This window comes from Parasteatoda tepidariorum, chromosome 6 (genome assembly GCF_982258835.1).
Source record: "Parasteatoda tepidariorum strain Cologne lab strain chromosome 6, Ptep-v5.0, whole genome shotgun sequence".
NCBI classification, from domain to species: domain Eukaryota; kingdom Metazoa; phylum Arthropoda; class Arachnida; order Araneae; family Theridiidae; genus Parasteatoda; species Parasteatoda tepidariorum.
This window is the reverse complement of record NC_141760.1, coordinates 97699848-97718343: the sequence shown is the minus strand read 5'-3', so window position 1 is coordinate 97718343 and position 18496 is coordinate 97699848.

Here is an 18496-nt window from a genome sequence, read left to right as displayed (position 1 = left end):
AACATATTTACTAAAATATGCTTAATTCTTTTATCTGATATATTCGCTGCTCCGGAGTTAGGCTTTTCACGACATTACCAGTAAATTGGAGATAGATACATAAGCAATATAAATGACATAGAAGCGCTACATATTGAAAGTGACATATGTATATATAGATTAATTTGCGAGACATAGTAATAAGAATATTAAATAAAATTTTTGAAGCAACGATGACAAATATCTTCTATTATCAATGAATATCGAATAAATTTGTTCTCTACAAAGAAATTTAATAGTTTTGAAATTTAAAAGTTTTAGCTAACTCATTGCATTTACAGTGAGCAAACAACGTATTACTCTGAATAACTTTTAATCTTTTTTAAAGGTCAGGTTTTCACGTTTTAGGACTCAATCTTAAAGGCTCGAGAGGACAATCTCAAATATGCTAATTAACATGTGCAGACGATGTTTTAAGTCAAGAAATCAGACACAAAAACGTACTTTCGCTGAAAAAGCATACCTTTTTATAGACTGGGCAATTTCTGATATCCAAAATATAGGAGCTAGCCGTAATCTGGAAAATACGGTTCCATTAGCTTGGTCAGGAGAGCGCTCCTAAGTATGAATCCCTTAATGTTAATTTCACTTATTGCTTATTTCGCTATATCTCGAGAACTTTTTATCTGGATTGAAAAATATTCACGTAAAATTCTGAAATTCCTTTATCTAAAGAAATTTCATGCAAAAAATAACTTTTAGTTAATATTTATTATTTTTGATTGCTTTTAATAATGATGGAAAAAATTTTGAATTGCAAAGAAAGCAATTTTTCGAAATTTTACATGGTAAAATGCAAAGTTTGAGCAAAATCGGTCAAATAATCTCTGAAAAATCGAATTTTAAGTATCTGACAATTTTGAAATTCAATTTGTTGGAACTATTCAACCGATTTCGTTCAATGTCTGTATTTTGCCATGTAAAATTACATTCCTTAAAAAGATGCAAAAATTTATGACTTATAATTTCAAATTTTTCTATCATTAGTTTATGGGAAATGCTATTAAGACATGAAAAAATGAGACCCTTCATAGCATCTAAGTATTTCTTGTAATTAGCCACAACATCGGTATTAAGTTCATCTGGAATGCTGTTAAAACAGAGAGGCAGGAAATCTATGGGAGAGGTATCATTTCTTTGATATAATGAACCCTGCCAATAAGTTTGTGTTGAAACCTTATACAAAGTGTTATTAGGGCGTTTTGAAATGAAATCCATAATAGATGACATAATTTCTCTAATATAATTAGTGATAATATCTAGGGGAGAGTCGGGTAGCCTCGCCCAGCGGGTACCCCCGCCCACTGTCAATTTCATATGTATAGAATATTTTTTCAAGTCAATGGGCCATCGGACATTAATTGTTATATTAAAAAAAGATTATTTTCAAAGTTTCAAGTATTTATGCAGCTGGTAACATGGTAAACAATAGTTTTGAAAATATATTGATTACAGCAGTCATGAAATTAAGAAAAATTGGTTGAATGTTTCGATTAAACTTCAAATTAATACTAAAAAAATAATTTTTTCTATACATACAGCATTAAAGTATGTAGTCTTAAGTTTAATTTACACAAAGAAAGAAGTTTGTATGAAAAAAATTGTTCGAGTAATTACAAATTTACAAAAAAAATTGGATTTCGGGTAGCGCCGCTCACATGAATGTCGGGTATCACCGCCCAATTTTATTTCGTCGATAAAGTTACGGTTGCAAAGATTATTATTTTATTGCTTCAAATTTGAATGTTATATGCATTTTTAACGACAAATATATGTTTTAATATTATATGGAACATAAATTTATATATTTAAAAATGAAAAATTAAATATTTTTAAAATGTAATTGATATATCCAAATTAAATTTAATATCAAGAAATCACAAATATTATGATGAGCTATTTGCTTACTTATTTATTTTCACTTATTTGTGAGCGAATCAATCTACAGAAGCATTTGAATGCAATCAAAATACAAAGTGAATTTGTAATTTTATAAGAAGTATTTTATATTAAGTTTATAAGAAGAGATCAACCAAATAAGTTTATATTGAAAAATAACTATTGTTATTAATTATTGTTACTTAAATTAAATTATTTTCGTTAAATATTTAACATAAATAAACATTAATATTATAATATATTAATATACATTACACTGGGGGTTCCGCGTTCGGCTGACCACCTGACCGGAACATATGCTCCTGCACCCCAGAGCCCAAAGGTCAAGAAAACTGAGATGGGCACAGTCGGCCTTGGCCCTCTTAATGGGCTGTCGCGCCACTGAGTTAGTTTTTTAATATACATTAATAATAATAAAAAGTATGACATTTGCTGTTATTAAATGATAGAATTCACTGAAAGTATATAAATATGTAATAAATAAAATAATTTTGTGATAAAAATGATAAATGAGGTTTATCTATTGTCAATACATTGGTCATTCTCATTTACATCTTAAAAAATTGCCAAAAAATATATATATATATATATATATATATATATATATATATATATATATATATATATATATATATATATATATATATATATATATATATATATAAAATATAATATATATATATATATATATATATATATATATATATATATATATATATATATATATATATATATAAAATATAATATATATATATATATATATATATATATATATATATATATATATATATATATATATATATATATATATATATATATAAAATATAATATATATATATATATATATATATATATATATATATATATATATATATATATATATATATATATATATATATATATATATATATATATATAAAATATAATATATATATATATATATATATATATATATATATATATATATATATATATATATATATATATATATATATATATATATATATAACAGGGTTAACCAGGGTGCAAAAGGAATCCGATAATGGATGGTAAAACTTCGGGTGAAATTAGCAACAATGGAAATACATTTCTACAAAGGGTTATAGTTCTATTGTTTGTTTAAATGCTGTTGATATATTAAGACTAGAAGAATAATGATGGTCTTGACATTATCATATCTCATCGGCATAACTAGTAGATAAACTTTTATAAAAGAAGAGTGTATATCGAAAGCTATCAAGACATGGAGCAGGCATGTCAAATATGAACGACATCACTTCTCACACGTAGTAAGCTCAATTGTCAATAAAGTTGTTCAAAACTGTTCAGATACGTAAGTATGCTGCACAAATATAACTAGTCTATCAAAATTTCATTCATGTATTATGCACTATTATGAATAAGAGTGTTCAAAAGCAAGCATTCAGAAATAATGTATAAGTAGAACGCACAGTTGGAATTTTAATCGATTGAAAGTTTGTTCAAGTCTTGTATTTTATTTTGCAATGAGTTGAAGTATAATCACTTCATAAGTTACAATAATTCCTAAAATAGCTAAAACAAGCCTCTTTTCCAATCTGAACATCCCCAGTGGCGTTATAGATATTTGTTGCCTGCAAAGTTTGACAGATGAAATAATAAGTCCAAAGTTCGTCGCTTTGGAGACATCGTAAAAAATGCTATGATCCCTTTCAACCAGTGAAACAATGATATCTTTTGTTTTCATAATTTCTTTGTCAACATAATCGGCGAGAAAAACTAGTAAAAGAAACTGAAAAAAAAGAGTGGCTGTATATAACAAGTATGTCGAAAGAGTGATTCCAATTTTGTGATGCGAACCAAATAAAGTGCTGAAAGAGTAGCAAGAATTGACAATCCAATAAAAAAACCAGATAAATAAAATTGGTGATAAGATATCATTAACTTTTCTTACAAGAGACGAGAATTTGAACAGACTTTCGTTAATTCCTATAAGCTTGCCTAGTGTTATATTATTCTGAAGAATGTCTGCAACTATTGTGTTCAGAGTGTTGAGGGCTTTATATTGTTCGAGCAAAGAACAGTAAGCAATTAAAACAGTAATGGAGGTAAAGCCAGTGAAAAGAAAGCTCTTAATGCTAACGACGCAATAAGTAAATATTAACAATCTGTTCTGATTTTCCAGCGTCGAGTGTATTCCAAATGTGTACCGATCTATATTTCGAGAGAAGTTTTCTTTAAGAAGCATGCTCGCCATCCACAATGAAAAGTTAATGAACACGACAATGAGGAAAAAGAATAAATGTTTTTTAAAAGTTTGATATTTAACTTGTAGTCCGAACTGTTTCCGAAATCGAATAACCTCGTCAATAGATTTCAGTAGTTTCCCAATTTTACAGTTAAAAACGAAACGTAATATGATTATTGACAATATATCAACAGCATGAATATATCCTGATGTGTTATCTGATATGAAACATGCATATGATGTTACAGTAAGGTAGTAGATTGATAAAACATTCCAAAATGCATTAATTATTGTCAATAATATCTTTAGGTAACATTGCGAACAGAGTGCATTATTCATGTTTGGAATGATCTTCGCACCAAATACATCACATGCAATTATTAAATATTTGTATTCTTTTTGAACATCGGTATATGACATTACGATGTAGTAATCGGTGGATTTAACCAAATCATGATCATTAAACCGAAGTGTCATGTTTCTTATTTCATATTTCAAAAAAATCTAATCAAACAGAGATTTTTTTATGAAGTCGATTCTATTGATTTATTTAATTACTTGTCCCTTGTAAAGTCAGATACATACGGAATTGTTTGTTTTTTTCGATTCTGACAAAAGCGTTTTGATTCCGTCTGTTACCATCTTCCTTTGTTTGGAGATATAAATTTCGTCCAAAGCAATAAGCGTAATGCAACACATTTGATTAGAAAATGCAAAATATTACGAAAGTGCGGGTATTCAGCCATTGTCGGGAATCGATTTTTGAGGGGGAAAAGTTATATGGTACACGAAAAAAAGAAGCAGTTTCGATAAATATTTTGAGATTTCACGTTTCTTCAAAAATTATTTGATTTAAAGACAACTTGACTATGAACAATAATAAGACTGAGTTCAAAGATTGCTGTATCGTCAGCACTAAATGTTTCATTTTTATAGTGCTAGACAGTTTCTTAAATAAATATTGAGGTGTGTTGCTTTTCCTTTTGCTTCCTATTTTTCTTACAAAACGTATTGATTCAAGAAAAATCGAATTTTCAGTGCTAACAATAAAGTAATATATATAAATTAAATATGGCGGGTGAATTATTTCTAATAGCAAACTAATAACTGCCATGAACGATTCCGATAATATTTTGCAAGTCTTATTAATTTATTATTTATATTGTTATTTTGAACAGTTAACATCATTAAAAAACGCGATCACGCATAGACTCGTTGAAAAAATAACCTGTTATATTAAAATGTCAATAAAAACAATTACAAATATCTACTCTTCTAACGATATAAATTTCTTGTTTGTAGCCCTCCAAATTTTAAACCTTTTTTTTATCGATTTCAAGAAGTAATGAAAGTAAACATATAATTGAGTTATTGCTAGTTTTTTTTTCAAGCGTTATAAAAAATAATTAAAATTATCTAGCAGAATTAAGTTTGTATTCCATATACATTAACTTAAAGTTGATTTAAAACCCGAATCGATTTCCAAGACGTTGAATTGAAATATTATTATTTGCCTAAAAAACTCATTTACTTCAAAAATAGACAGTTTGGAAAAAACGGTCGACAAGTCTCAGGCGCTCAAAAATAGGCGCCCATCTTTAAGACTTGCCAGACTTGAATGAGAAGAAACAAAAGAGATTTGAAAAATAAAACATGAAGTTGCCAACAAAAATAGGAAAATAAAGGTGACAAAACTAGAAAGAACATCAGTAGCCGGGAGAAAAAACAAACATGAAAAACCGAAAAAGACGAACCACGTGGCTGAGAGGTGCAAATCAGGATAAAAAATATTTCCACGCCCTAATGGAGACATGAATTAGAAATTTTTATTAATATTATTATTAATAATAATATATTGACTAGAGGTCACTGCTTGACTCCAGCTTCACTTCGATAGCCAAATCCCATGATTGCGCAGCAATTATTTTTATTCCTCGAAGAAAAGCAGATTGTCCTTTGAAAAGTAAATTGGTGTCATTTCTTAGTTCGATAAAAAGGTATCTAATTATTTTAGACCTAGTTGGCACTACCTCTTACCCTCTATCTCTTACCCCCTAACCCCCAAAGATAGTTATATATTTGGAGGTTTGGGGGATTGAGTGTAGTGTACACTTATATGATCGGCCTTGTAAACCAAGCTCACTTCGCTCGCCAACTGAGTCCTGCTTCAAATGCATCCTAGAATATGGCAGTATAAATAATCGAAGAACTATATATTTTCTTCTCCCAAGCAGTGAGTAACACAAAAACTACATATTTATGCCATAAAATCTGTATCTTAATTTTTTCAGAGCTTTTAGTTGCCAAAAGTTTTCGATAAAAAAAAAAACATTTAAGTACTAAATATATGAAAAGCAAAACACAATCGCGTAGAATTATTAGTTTTAAAGGTTTGGTACAATTATTATTATTGCTTCGGTTTTTATAAACAACGCAAAATATTTTTTAGACAAGGTTGAAAAATTTTAGTTATTTTATTAAGTTTGTTACTGAATTTCAATAGGCTTTCTCCAAATCTTTCCAATCAGTTAAAAACTTTTTAAATGAATTCAAAATAATATCCGGAACATACTTGCTAAATTAATGTTAAACCACCGTCACACATAACCTAATATAATTAAATAAAACCCATTAATGGTGTTGCTTTACCTTTGTTAGTTGGAACTGGCGAATCGATTATTGGCAGCGATATGACATTATTTGGAAGTGGAATTATGTATCATGATTTAGAAACAAATTTTTTTAAGTAAATAAATAAAAAAAACTTGTACTGTTTCCGGTAAAAAAAGCAAAAACTATTATTTTTTGGTAAACTTATAAATATAATCTGTGCTAAGTATTTTGTTAAGTACGCCATTTGCCAATATCAGCAAGAATGCTTTGTGAAACCAAGCGAATTTAAGACAGAGGGCACATTTCTTATTTTTCAGTGGCGCCATCTAAGGCTAAAAATATGACTTTAGGCACACACACGTCACAGCCCGTTTATAGTACGGACCCATTCATATTTCCATTAATTCATCCACAGACTGTAATTTTGATTTGAACCAAAGAACGATCAATCTCCAATTCAGTACCTCCAGAGGTATTGATTTGTTATGGGAACACGGAGGGCTTTGTGATCCAACAGGTTTAGCGTGCACCAGTCACCATTTATCACACGCGAGATCTTCGGCCGGTTAGGATCGAACTCACGACTTCTTTGATATGGGCCCAACGCTCTGCCAACAGGGCTATCCCGACCACCTTGCTAAGTATGCGCATTAAAAAAATTGCTTACAAAAACTCAAAATTTGTGCTAAAGAAATTACATTATTTAATGATGCTGTTGCTTATACCCACTTGACCAACAGAAGCATTATATCAAGTCCATGAACTCATCCAAAAAGCTGCCAAAGCTATGTACTATTGCAGCAGGATTGGAGACCAGGTGGCTCTTCTGGCAGCCAATACACGATAGGATGTGGGCAGGAGCGGACTGGCTCACATTGCACTTAGGGCAGGGTAAATAGAATTTAAGGCCCGCAACGTGACGTTGGGATCGAGTGTGTCCGCTTCTAAGTCTGGCAAGCGTCGTTTGGACACGCCTATTGCTTGCCCTGATCAGAGAAGGACCAGGCCGGCCTTCCCCATACCAATCGTGCACAGGAGCTTTTTTCCAGCAGGAGCCAATATCTTGCCTAGTCCGGGTTGCTATTTCTGAGAAAGTAAGAAGGTCATCGCCAGCAGTATCTCTATGGCTGCCCTCACAGGCAAGATCGTCAGCAATTTCATTCTCGTAGACATTCACCTGCGACGGTACCCACTGAAAGAAAATCCATTATTTAATGTTAACTAAAGCGTAATTTTAAAAACAAAAAAGGCTTAAATGCGATGACTCTCACTTATTCATCACACCCACTTCGCATAGATGGATGTTTAAGTCATTTTATTCAATATCGTATAATTTACATGAGATATCTCATGGATATCCGAGTATATCACAAAGTATCATTTCATCAAAACGGTATCTAAGAATTGGATACCGTTTTCAATTTCTTTTAACTACAGAATGTTCATCATATAAACAGAGTGTCTGCTTTGCAAAAAAGTCGCTAGTGTAGCAAACAGAGTTTATGATCTATCGTACAACCCCAATTTTCCAGAACAAATGTTCAAGAAGTATTTTAAAATTTTTCTTGCAAAACACTATTTCAAATAAATATCTACTAACGAAGGTCATGGAGAAATTTTGAAGAAAAGGTGGAAATGAACTAGACATACTCCCAATAAAGTGAACCGGGTTTGAATCCCTGAGATGGCTGGTCGATGCGAATCCGCATCCGGCTTACACCGACCATTGCGCAGACATTAAATATCCTCAGGGGTAGACGGATCATGGGTTAGAGTCCCTTTGCAGACAGGCTAATCTAGGGAGGCTCTCGTGGTCTTCCTCTCCATGTAACGCAAATGCGGGTTAGTTTCATCAAAAAAGTCCTCCAACGAGGACAAAATTTCCCCCCAATACTTGGTCGGAGAGTTCCCTTGTCTTCTGGATTGGGTTTAAAATTACAAGACCACGGAGTTAAACATTAGTAGTCGTAAACCTAAGAAATTGGGTCAGCTGTTCAACGACGGTTATAAAATATATAAAAAATAATAATAAATAAAAAAATACTCTTCGTCTAAAACGAATTAGCTCTTTTTACATAGCACTTACTCGGGCTCCCGATGGAAAACGTAAAAGAGGAAGGGTGAGACTTACTTTTGCAAAGATACATGCACCAAGATCTGTTCAAAGAAAACCTAAATGGATGGAAGGAGGCAAGTGGACTGACTCAGGACATGGATACCTGATGGAAAAAGAGACTTGAGTCCTAATTTATCAACTAGCATGATAATGATAGGTAGGTACGTATAGCTCGGATTGTCTGCCGTTGACCACGGTGAGGATTATCTGCAAGTTCTGCGAAGAGATCGAATGTACAATTTCGAATGAATAAATAATGCTTCTAAAGCAAGAAACAAAAACGAGTGAATGATTTTCTAAACGTGTAACTGAACAGTTTTTTACTACCCTTTGTCTAAGTATTTATGCGTCGAACAAAGATTTCTGCTGTATGTTCATAATCTATAGACATGCATGAATTCCTTTGAAAACTATTTTTCTCGCTTCCACCTTGCTTTTTTTCGGATTATTCACGAACTACGTTACCCGCTGTGCCCTTGTCACCCGATACAGCGGATAATCGGGGCTCTTCTGTACAATTTGATTTAGATTTATAGTACCACATACGAAAAAAAATATAAGACTCCCACCTTTTTAAAAAAATACAGAAAAAAACAATATTTAACTGTTAGATTTGCACTTTCCTCTCAAAGAATTTGCTTTCGTTTCTTTTGAAAAAAATTTTTAAACTGTATAACTTTTTCAGCTACCGGTTTCATTAAGATAAGTTTAGCTTTTCCCTCTTTTAATTAATAATTTAGCTCATGATGATTATTTTAAAACAAATTCACAGCTGTACCACGATTTAATGCTCAATCAATTTTGTTAAATTCATTAGTAGCTTTATAATTTACGTTTACAAGACTAGATAAGCTTAAAGAATGCAACTTCCATTATCTTGTAACATTATGTCTGTTAAATTCACATATACTTTTTATTTATTATCATATAAAAAAAATTGTCTCTAAAGATACCATTTAACAATAGTGCAGAGATATAGTCTCCAAACATTTACTTTCATTGAATATTTCAATTGAATATGATAAATTTTTTGCACAAAATTTTCACACAAAGTTGACTGGGCGCATTTTTCACTGTTATAAATTTCAGAGTGCGTTAAACCATAATATCATTCAAATTTGTTGCTACCATAAAATGATGCTACCCATAAATGAAAGTTGAATCAGGTTAACTTAAATACTTAAAACATGATAGTACATGATAGTATAGTTCAGCACAACTTGATGCCACAAACCAGTTAAATTGAAACTTCATTGGCACGATACTATTGTTCAACTTGAACAGCCTCTGAAAGTTCTGGTAGATTTTGTTCAAAGTGCCAATATTATGGTTCTGCGTCGAAACAATATTTCTATAAATGCTTGTTTTATATACTGATAATATTTCTAACAGGTTCACGTGTAAGAGAATAAAATAAAATAAAATAAAATAAAATAAAATAAAACAAAACAAAACAAAACAAAATAAAATAAAATAAAATAAAATAAAATAAAATAAAATAAAATAAAATAAAGCAAAATAAAATAAAATAAAATAAAATAAAATAAAATAAAATAAAATAAAGCTTTTAGTTTCAAGTTCTTTATTTTGAACACATTTATAATTGAAAACGTAATATTATCAATATTAAATAAAGCAATATATATCTATATTATAAAATGTCAATAAAGATATCAATGCAAGCTTGCAAATATTTCAAAATTGTTTTCATACAGGCATTTAAAATTGAATGAAATAATGCCTCTGTCACAATCCAACTTGAGCAATATAGTAATTTCATGGTTGTCTGTACAGTAAGTAAAAATCATGTTTGAATTAATGTCATTCAGTTTCATTTTATTCCGCTAAAAGTTGGAGTATGACCACTTCGTAAGTAATAATAATTCCTAAATTAACTAAGACAAGTTTTTTCTCTAATCGAAACATTCCCAGAGGGTTTATAAATATGTGTTGCCTGCAGCGTTTAACCGAAGAAATAACCAGCGCAAAACTCGCCGCCTTAGAACTATCATAAAAAACGTCTTTATCTTTTTCAACCTCACTGACGATTATATCTTTCGTTTTCAGAATTTCCCTGTCAACGTAATCTGCTATGAAAACAAGTAAAAGAAGCTGGCAAAAAGTGGTTGCCGTGCAAACTAAATAGGCAGCAAGTGGAACACCCGATTTCTGATTGGGACCTAGTAAAATGCTGAATGAATAGCATGAATTTACAATCCAATAAACAAACCAGATGAAGAGAATTGGAGATAGAATCTCGTTAATGTTTTTGATGATGGATGTCACTTTGGACAAACTTTCATTTATTGTTACTAATTTACCAATTGTTACACCATTTTCAAGAATTTCGGCAATAGTAAGGTTTAAAATGCTGAGCGTTTTGTAATATTCAATTAGCGAACAGCATGCAATCAGGACAGTCATAGCAGGGACACCAGCAAACAAAAAATTCATAAAGGTAACTGTGAAATACGCGAATATCGTCAGTATGCCTCTAACTTCCTCAGTTATATCGAGTAAGACGATACCAAGAGTATATCGGTCGATGTAAATATCGAAATTTTCGTCCACGAGTATTCGACTCATCCATAGCACGAAATTGATTACCGTTATTATAAAGAAAACGAAAAAATGTTTCTTTGAAATTTTGCACCGAGCTTGAAGTCCGAATTGTTTTTGTTGTTGGAACAACTCCTCCATGGTCTTGAATAATTGCCCAGTTCTTCGGTTAACAAAAAATCGTAATAATACTACAGCAAATAAATCTACAGCATGCACATAGCTTACTCTATTTTTTGCAATAAAGCATGTGAATAGTATTACCAGAATGTAATATAGAGATAAAACATTCCAAAAGACTTTAATTAGCGTCAGGATTCTCTTCAGAAGACAATGTGAAAAGCATGTGTTATTTTGCCTTAGATGAATATTTGCACCAAATATACTACAAGCTATGACTAAGAATCTGTACTCGTTAATAATATCTGTATCGTCTGACAGATTTGGCGTAGATAAATTATTTGCTAGAGATTTCATATTGCTGTGCTCTCAAAGAAACAATTGAAACGTTAAGAAATATTTAATTAAACTTTTGAAGTGGCTAATTTTCTTTCTTCAAATCTTTTAAAAATATGCCGTACTAAGCAAGAAAGATAGTAATTACCTATAAATAAAGCTAGTAATTAGTTATATGCCAAACCAATTGAAAGAATACATTACTAAAATATTCTAGTAGCAAAATCTTTCTCGTCAGAATTTTCAATACTTACTACCTACCTAGATGCCTTAATATTCATTTTGGCATGATTTACATCTCAAAATACTAATAAATAATCAAATTTTGTTACATCTGTGTCAATCCAAACGGTTCTATTTTTATAAACGATGTGAGAACGGTAATAAAATTGGTATTTCATTTCTTCTATGATTTTCAAAAATCAACAGCTGTCTTGAAATCTGTTCTGTCACGGTTAATGACATAGAAAGTTAGTAAACTAATCTAGCTTTGTTGCATGTGAATCAATAAAAGCGGTCATTTTGTAGTAAACAATTAATCTTCTTGTTATTAAACCAATGTTTCTTAGTAAACCAATTTCAAACCATGTTTACCAAAATTAAAAGCTGCATTGAAATATATTATTCTATGGTTTCAAACACTGAAAGCTAGTAAATAAGCTATCTTTGTTGAATGGGATCAGTCCATGGGAACTAGTTCTAAATGTATTTATACCAAGGCTCGGAAATCAAAAACAAGTCCGTTTTTACTAACATAATTAATTTAATATCTGTTTATTGATTCACAAATCGAATGTGATTGACCTCTGAAAAAATTGAACCATTTTCTTTAAGAATATAATTTCTTTGATACTACATTAAACCAACAAAGCATCGTTAGATTCCTAATTAAAAAAAAGAATACTTTTTAAATCTGATAAACTCATTTTCTAGGAAAACATAATTACGATGTAACTTTTAAAAAAATTACTATCGATAAAGTATGCACTTAACTATATCAACTTTGTGAAGAACATTTTAGTATACTATAACAACAACAAACCATCTAATAGACACTAAAAGCAGCTATTATAATAATATAATGGATGAAAAATAGGCTTGATGATAACTATATCGAAACAGACCAATGAAGCTTTTAAAATATTTCAGTATTTTTTTTAAAAAAAAGTTTCTACATTAAACGAAATACTAAACGATTGTAAGACGCTTTATCGATTATTGAACAATCAATTTTTATTCTCAAACACATCATATTAATAGCTTTCATTGCATCCAACAGAGAAGTATTAGTTTTATGGGTTTAGGAGCATACTTCTATAAATTTTTTAAAAGCATTCTATTCACATAATTTGATGGGTGGATTGTTATAATTATCTGGCAAATATACATATACAATCAATATTATAGTGTCTGACCGAATGTCAAAATTGCAGGTTAATATTAAGGAGAGATGTGTGGCACTATATATATTCATTATATGAGCAAAAGTTTTCTAATTTCAAACTCTTATATTTTAAAGGCACTAACAAAATAAGAAATAAAATAAAATAAAATGAATTAAATATATACAAAAAAGACTTCATTTAGATTACCATATTGTAAAATAAATAAAGAAAACAACAATATTTTGTTCTATAATCGAATTTATAAAATATTACAGCACGAGTATTCCAACCCTGCAACTTTGGTTTAGCAAGTTGGTGTTACCATGCTAACCACGCACTTCGTACACCTGGCTTATGGTCGCAAATCAAGCTTTACGAACAATTCTGGGGCTTTTCCGTAAGACCATATTAAACCCCCTGTACGGCTCCTAATTGATCTATGCTTATTTGGCTAGGTAAGGTAGCATATTTAATTGATATATAATGTTTGATAATAGTTTCAAAATTATGTTTAATGTTTGATAATAGGTTAAAGATAAGGTGAAATAGGGGGCATTATGTATGCTCAATACATGAACAAAATTTTTCGAACGCTTTTATTTTAAGGGCACTTAAAAATTAAAAATAAATAATTAAAAATTAATATAGGAATATATTATTTACATTACCAATGCAAAAGCAAGATGATTAAAAACAAAAATTTCCATCTGTAATCCTTTTAATACAAATCACCGAAAATCAAACCACGCACCATGGTCTTAGAAATTTGGTGCTTCGAAGTACGCCAAGCTCTGCATCAATCTGACCGTGGTAGTATATGAAGCTTCTGAAGTCATTTCTGAGGTTTTTCAGTGGGACTATACCCATTTAGTTTGTCTAAAATTATTTAGCTTGGTACGGTAGCGTATATAATCAATATATAATATTAGACCAAGTTTCAAAATTATAAACTAATATTTAGAGGAGATATAGAACATTATATTTATTCAGTACATGTGGAATATTTTTCACATTTCTAAAGCTTTTATTTAAAACAAACTAAAAATTAAACAAATAAATAAAACAAAATAATAAAAAAACTATTTTATTTAAATTATAATATTGTAAAACAAATTTAAAAACATTTCAATCTGAAAATTTGACAAAAATGTAGATCTAACCCTGCACCACGGGATTAGAAATTTGGAACTTCGAAACAAATATGAATATTAAGCCCCATTCCGCGACTCTTGATTTGTCTATAATTATTTGGCTTAATATGATAGCATATTTAATTAACACATAATTCCTTACCGACAATATCAGACTTAAATTCAAAATTATAGATTAGTTGTAGTTACAGTTCATTCACGTCGCACTAGAGCTGCACAATGGGCTATTGGCGACTGTCTGGGAAACATCCCTGAGGATGATCCTATTATATTCCATCACAATTTTAATCCTTTGCAGAGGGAGTAGCACCTCCACTTCGGTAGCCCGACGACCTGCTCGCGAAGTCCACCACTTTACGGTAGAACAGTTTAACGAGGACCAATACCGAACACCCTCGTTCCTTACGCAGACTGATCCAAGTGGTCACCCACCCGCACACTGACAGCAGCCAGTGATGCTTGACTTCGGTAATCTGTTGGGAACCGTGTCTTAACGATCAGTCCACTGCGAGACTCAAAATTATAGATTAATCGAACCACACACCACGGAATTTGCAAGTTATTGCAACGAACTACAAAACGGTCTTCTTTCACCAGGCTTTCGCTCGCAAGCTTTTTAAGTCAATTCCGCGTTTTCTCAGTGGGAGCATTTAATGACCCATTGAACGACTCCTAATTTTTCTATATTTTTTTGGTAGCATCTATACTTCATATTTAACATCTGACCGAGTTTCACAATTATAGATTAATATTAAGGAGAGATATGGGGCATAGTAGATGTGAAGTACGTGAACGAAATTTTTGATAATTTTTAACTGTTATTTTAAACAAACTTAAAAATGAAAAATAAAATATTAAAAAAGACTAAATGAAAAAAGACTTTCTTTACATTACCAAATTGTAAAATAACTGAATATTTTCTTTTATTCTGTAATCTTGTTCATAAAATTCTTCTACTCTAGGAATCATGGGATTAGCAAGTTAGTGCTTCGAACCACGCCACGCTCTTCGCTGATCTCCCCGTTGGCCGTACATCAAGCTTTTCATGTCATTTCCATGATTTTTCAGTAGAACTATATTATGCACCATTGTGTGGCTCTTAATTTGTCTGTAATTATTTGCATAGTATGTTAGCATATAAGATTATTATATAATATCTGATCAAGTTTCAAAAATATACTTCAATATTAAAGCTGAGATACGGGACATTATATATATTCATTATATAAATTAATCTTTTTTATTTTTCAACGTTTACATTTTAAACGAATTCGCAAATAATAAATTTAAAAAATTAAATAAGAGTATATTTTATTGACATTACATTAGTATATTTTATTGACATTATTGATTAAGGAGATACGGAGCATTATATATATTCAGTACATGAGCAAAAATTTTCTAAATCCGATATTAAGAAGGATATTTTAAAATATATTTCATTAAAATAACCATGCTGTAAAAAAGGGGGAACGAAAGATTTTAAAAGAAAAGGATAATTCTGTAATAGAAAGAACAAATCAGCTTGCAATCAACCCCAGCATTTTCGAATGCTACGACATACCGCCACGGGCTACGGCTCTCCCCTTTGGGATCAACATTTCTGGCTCTATGTACCAAGATATAGTGGTTCATCGGGCTTAGGAGCGGAATTTCTAATTCATTTAAGCAGAGTTGTGCAGGGCGCACACTGAAACATAATTATGCTCTTTGTGAAACCCTTAAATGTCTATAAATTTTTGGCCTGGCGTGGTAGTGTTGTGCAGTCCGCAAAAAAAAGAAGATATCACCCTGAATAACTTTCGTTCTAAGATTCGGATTTTCACGAACTAAGTGTCAATCTTAATGGTTCCCGGGGGTGACCTCAAATATGCTAATTAATTAGTGCTAACTATTAATTAAGTTACGAAATCAGACACAAAATCATACTTTCTCTGCAATCTAGGCACTTGAATTAGACAAAATTTTAAAAAAATTGGGTCGTAAATTGGGTTGAAATAAAGGTTTATATATTTGGCGATAGTCCAGAAAACCGCCAAAAAAAGTCGCCTGCGCAAATGAATATTTTAAGATAACCCATTGACTAATTTAAAAGAGGAATGCGTAATTTTAATAGGTTGTTAGGCAACCAATCTCTGACTGTAAAAAAACTGAAATAATGTTTTGTGATTGCTCAGAGAGGTTTAATTAATTGTTTATAGAAAACTTCTCGAAGTTTCTAGGCAATAGACAATTTTTAAGTTGATTTCTGTCCAAAAAGCAAAAAAAAATTTATTTTAATCTCCTTTGAAAAGAAAATTTGAATTGATTTATAAATTATTTAGGATTTTCTAAGTTTTTAGAATTTAAATACATGAACTTTTTATCCGATATTATTTAGATTATGTTATTTTTGTTATGTTTATTCGAGGATTTCATACTGAAATCAAATTAACATAACTTATAATAGCTATATACAAAATTTTAGGGATAATCATTCTTACAGCTTTAATCGAGTCTTCTAGGCATGAAAGTTTGAGGGGAAAAAAGTGCTTGAAAAATAAAATGTAGATTGTATAGTAATTATAATGCACATTCACAAGGTTTTCTATTATTTACGATATTTCATTTTTCTATAACTCAAGGAATTGCTGAATGTTTAGAGGCATTTTAAAAATATTGATATATGTTATGTTTAAGAACAATATATTGAAATAATATTTTGCATATTGTATGATTCATTCTTTAAAAAACCGCTTCATTATGTTAGATATTTTGGTTATATGGTTTTTTTTTGGATGAAGATGATTAGCAAATAGCATCCTCATGTTTCGATACATTCTGAAACTTACGTTCGCAAATTCACCATAAAATGTCGCACAGCATATAATAAATTATTTCAATTGTGATAAGCTACATTTACCACCAAATACTGCTACTATGATTATTTTTGTTTTCTAATATACATCTGATACTCTCTTCTTAAACGGAGCTAGTTCGATCCTTAAGATACTGAAATGGGGGCACAAAAACTTAAAAGATAAAATATTTAATTTCATTAACTCAAAATATCTGGTCTCAAAATTTTAATTTTTAAGTTAAATATAACTTTTACAATATTGATGCTCTTACATTTTTAAAGACCACGTGAATACTGTTAAAATATTAAAATGCATATGTTTACTTTAACGAGTGAAAAATCCTTATCAAAGCGTTTCGAGCGTTCAAATATAATCGCCCATTCTCAAGACTTGTCAAGCTTGAATAACTTGTGACTTTTATTATTGGACGCTCAAAACATGTCTATTTTTATTATCATCTATTATTTTTTTAAATCAATGAAGTTTTTATATTTTCGATTCGATTTTCTTGGGATTATCCATTTAGTTGCACAACATATTAAATTATTTCACTTGATATTAAAATAATTTTTACATTAGTTATAGGCACAGGTTCTTAGATTGAAAAAAAAATAATAATTCACTACTTTGTAAGAAAATCAATGCAGTACAATTTTTTTTGTTGCAAGCCTTAACATTTTAATTTAAGGACAGAAAAAAATTTCGTTTGCAATTGAAATTTTAAAAGTCAAATGTGAAAATGGAATGTCCCCTAGCACCAGGAATCGAAATTAAATAGTTACAAGGACAACTATTCCAAACAAGTTAGATTTTCCGCCCAACTGAAAGTTGTTTGAAAAGGTATTTTTTATATATCAATTCCAAAGTTTATTCTACATATAATTTAGGGTATACTTTCGGAGTATTTCGATCGAGTTTATTTTTACACCCTTATTTGCTTAAAATTATTAAATAATTTGCTTAAAATAAATTATTCAAGCTACATGATTTAATGCATTTACAGTATAATAGTAAACGGGGCTTCCATCGCATATCCTTAACCTTAATACCGCTATCATTAAATAAATGGAATAAGCTTAGATAAATAATAAAAGTTAATTTTTTCCTCGCTTTAATTTCCAAGGAATAACATGCTTCGATCAAACAGATTTCATTCTTGAAATAGCGAAATTATTGAGTAGGTCCCTTGGAGCAATATCACTATTATCCTC